The sequence below is a fragment of the Cricetulus griseus genome (genome assembly GCF_003668045.3).
Source record: "Cricetulus griseus strain 17A/GY chromosome 1 unlocalized genomic scaffold, alternate assembly CriGri-PICRH-1.0 chr1_0, whole genome shotgun sequence".
NCBI classification, from domain to species: Eukaryota; Metazoa; Chordata; class Mammalia; order Rodentia; family Cricetidae; genus Cricetulus; species Cricetulus griseus.
The window spans coordinates 255,368,113-255,372,310 of record NW_023276806.1 but is presented as its reverse complement, the minus strand read 5'-3'; the positions used below and the strand labels follow the sequence as shown (position 1 = coordinate 255,372,310).

General features: G+C 52.3%; 1 non-coding gene across 1 annotated transcript; it reads right to left on the bottom strand.

Moving 5' to 3' along the window:
• Positions 1–3,763: 3,763 nt before the first annotated feature.
• On the bottom strand, positions 3,764–3,933 carry LOC113833408. The gene has a single exon (XR_003481057.1). It is a non-coding gene; the product is annotated as a U1 spliceosomal RNA (small nuclear RNA).
• Positions 3,934–4,198: the final 265 nt, after the last annotated feature.

Here is a 4,198-nt window from a genome sequence, read left to right as displayed (position 1 = left end):
CGGCCCGGGACCTGGAGAAAACAGCGCTCTGAGGGCGGGGCGGGCTCCCCCGGGTGTGTGTGGGGGGGACCGGGGACTGGCTGGGGTGCACCAGTGCAGACTCATGCGAGCTGTGCTCCCAGGCAGGTCACCGCGTGGACCCCGCCATGCGGCTCCTGGGTGTCGCCCGTGCCCCCTGCCCGCTCACTCGCTCTTGGCTCCCATTCCAGCGCCAGCTCGCACCCACCGATTGCCCCTTCCTTCCTCCTCTGTCTGTCTGTCTCTCTCTCTCCAGCCCCCTCGCTCCTCCCCTCTTCCCGGGCCCACCCTGTCCCCGCCCCCTCCTCGCTGTCTCAGCCCCCACCGCCCCCCACGCATCCCCTCCCCCAGTGCGGGGCTCGGCGCTGCCAGGGCAGGACACGTCTATCCGCGGGGCGTCCGAGGCCTGAGCCCCCACAGGAAGCCAGCTCGTCTGGTTTCCTCCCCTCGTTCAGAGCCAGGGGCTCCAGTCTCCCCAGATCTCCGCCTCCTCAGGCCGGGAGGACCTCGCCGGTTGCACAAGGGGCCGCGTGTTTTCCTTCGGTTTAAAACTTTGCAAAAGTTTCCAGAATATCAAAAGAAAGAAGTCACAATCACCCCCGGACAATGGTCTAAATGGAAGTAGCCCTCAAATCGCGCTCTGGTGCCCTTTGCTCATGTCCTCGGCTTCCATTTGGGAGCTGGGTGCCTGGAGTTTGGGGTTCAGCCCGCCAGAAACTGGACCTCAGGGAAATCCGTCTGTGTCTCACCAGCCTCCCCTGTCCCACCGCAGCCAGAGGCATCCCCGGTGCCCTGCCATCCCTGCCAGCTAGACTGGGAATTCGTTTCAGGGACTGTTCACTCCGTTTTTAGGCTTCAGGACGGCACCCCAACTTTCAAACACGAGGGTGAGTGTAGAAGGGGGTAAGGAGAGATCAGTTTGTTGGCTCGGCTGGAATTGTAAACTCTGGCTGTGGGGAGGAGCTGTCCCAAACAGGGTGTGGGGTGGGGGTATGTCCGGAGACCCCCAGAGTGACCCCAGGACTTGATTCCGAGAGCTTGCGGGCAGCCAGGTGGGCTGGGCAGGCCCACGGAGGTGATCTCAGGTAGGAAGGGGCTCACATCGGACCTGAACTGCCTCAAGCGTCTGAGTCGGTACCACCAGGGCTAATTATGGAGGTGATGGCGCCAGGCCACCTCCTCCCAGCCCGCGTTACAACCAGAAGGAAGCTGGGACGCCAGGGATGGACCTTCCCCACGGTCGCCTCCCAGGCCTGGAAGTCACTACTTACAGCTCTTGTAGGTCTTCTGGGCGCCGTCGGGGCCGGGTCCCGCGTGGCCCCCACGGCGCCCGCAGAGCTCTCACCACCCTCGGCCACGTCCCGGCGGTGGGCTGGAGTGACTGCTCTGGGAAGGAGGCGGGACGGAAGGGGGTCCCGCCCTGGATGCCTGGATGCTCGCCGCCGCGGGGAGCTTGGTTCGGTTCTCCAGAGCTCTCCGAAATCAGGCTGTTGACCCGGGGAGAGCTTGGGTGCACTCCTCCTTCCTGGTACAGGCTGAGTCACCGCGACGCGCCCGCGGCTTGGAGGGCTGGGCGGCTGTTGCATTCCTCCCGGCTTACCTGAGCGGGTAGGCTGGGCCTCACCTCCTTCAAAAGCAGCTCCAGCCTCCCGCTGGCTTCAGCGCCCCACCTTCAAGTTTTTCTGTTTCAGAGCGGGGCTCCTGGAACTAATGCAATCCATAAGCCATGGGTTGTCAAAGCCCCTGTCAGAAGTCCGTGTTTACTTCTGCGTAGCTGCAAGAGTACCTTTACCTTAGCCATGCTGGTTACGCAGGTGTGCTCCCTCTGAGGACTCAGCATGCAAGGTACTTGCGTTGCGGGAACTTTTTCTTGTTGTTGAGACGGCTTTCACGTAGTCCAGGTTGGCCACAAACTCCTGTATAGCCAGTGACGACCTTGAACTTCATATCCTGCTGCTCCTGCTTCCCAAGCGCCCTGATTTCAGGTCACCACAGCCCACTTAAGTAGTGTGGTGAGCATCACTACACCTGGCTTCTAAGAGTTGTTTATTATCGTTATATTGTTTTTGAGACATGGTCTCACTATGTTACCATGGCTGGCCTAGAATTCACTTTGTAGACCAGGCTACCCTCAAACACTTGCTTTGCCTCCCAAGGTCTGGGATTAAAGGTGTGTGCAACCTGGTCCACCTATTCCGCTATTACTAGAATTTTTTAGATTATCATAACACTTTTGTGTGTATGTATATATATGATCAACAAATACATATCACCAAAGGCAATCCCCCCCAAAACCTAGTTCCCTTACAACCCTTCCTTGATGCTCTCCAAGTTCAGATGTGGTATCAGATATCTCTAATATTAATTCCAGCAATTGGGACACTGAGGCAGGAGGATCCCAAATTGGAAGCCAGCCTGGATATACAGTAGGAAGTGGTCTTAATATAAACCAGCACAAGACATGCGTTTCTCCTGCCTTCCTTTTTTTTTTTTTTTTTCCAAGACAGCCCTGGCTGTCCTGGAACTTGCTCTGTAGGCCCGGCTGGCCTCGAATTCACAGAGATCCGCCTGCCTGTCTCCAAGTGCTGGGATTAAAGGTGTGCACCACTACCACCTGGCCTTTTTTATTATATATATATATTGTGTAATCTTCTTTGGTGAGATGTCTGAGTCTCTTGTCTAGTGGTTCACTATTTTATGGATTAGTTTTGAGAGTTCTTTGTGCACCTATGTATGCACAGAGGCCAATGGAGGACAAGAGTGTTCTGCCCTGTCACTCCTCATCCTCACTGTTTTCTTGGGTCAGGTTTGTCACTGAACATGTAGCAATAGGCTGACAGCTGGCACCCCCCCCCATGACCCCCTTTTCTTAATCCCACAGCACTGGAGTTACAGGCAGTATGGCTATGCCCAACTTTTTACTTGGGTGCTGAGGATTTGAACTCAGGTCTCCAAGTTTATACAGCAAGCACTCTTCCTCTGTGGAGTCAGTCTTTCATCAGATACAACTTTTGCAAACATTTCCCTTCAGTCCTGTCTTCTTCTCGACAGCTTTTTATTTTAATTAAATCAAGTTTATCACTTATTTCTCTCATGTGGTATGGTACTTAAAGAGTCACTGCCATGGCTCTTCTGGGTAATTTGTTCCTTCATATACAAATTATTTCAACATTCAACCAGTAAAGTGCACAATTCGGTGGATTTTGTTACATTACATTGTTGCTTTAAATTGCAGTTTAAAAACAAAACAGATACAGATTTCTTTTATTTCAGCAATTTTGAAGTGTCCAACTCAATTGGAATAATTATACCCCTGATACTGTGCAAAACCTGTTTATAAAACTCTTTATCACCCCAAACAGAAATTATTTAAATATTAAGCAATAATATTTATTATAATATCCCTGTTTTAGGTAGAGAGAGAGAGAGAGAGAGAGAGAGAGAGATCCCAGTCCACCAATTCTTGGCTTGTGGACCCATTACTCTGACCTGATTGCCCATTTTCACAATATTCATCCCTCTGGACAAGCTGGAATCTACAGCCATCATTGTCAAAGAATGTAATATAAGCTGGGTGGTGGTGGTGGTGTACACCTTTAACCCCGGCACTCAGGAGGCAGAGGTCAGCCAGTTCCAGGACAGCTAGGGCTACACAGAAAAACCTTGTCTCAAAAAACAAAGCAAAACAACAACAAAACAGTATAAACATCACAAGCAAATAGAAAAGTCTTCGTGAATTTCACTCAGGAGAGAGCACAAACACATTTCCTCATTGCCAAAGATTACATGGTCAAGTTTCCTACATGGGGGGGGGGGACCACAAGGGGCAGCACACCCAGAATGCATTGGATGAGTCTCGCCATGGGGAAATTACCTTTACCAAACCATCATGGGCCCACCCTGCCAGGTAAGTACCTAGGCAACAGTGCACTGCTGTGCCTGAAGGAAGGCGTATTCTACAGACAGCCTTGCCTAACCTCCTGGCTGCAATTTTTCTGGATCCCACATTTCTTTGACAATGTGATGATAGCTATAAGCTCCCTCTCCAAAAGCTTCCTCTGCAAGTAAACAGCATTTCTAACACAATTCTGGTAGGTTCCTGAACTCCAGAAAGCTCCATGGCATTAACATCAGGGGCTGGGGAGAGAGATTCCAGCCACCTCTGTGGGTCTGTCCCCTG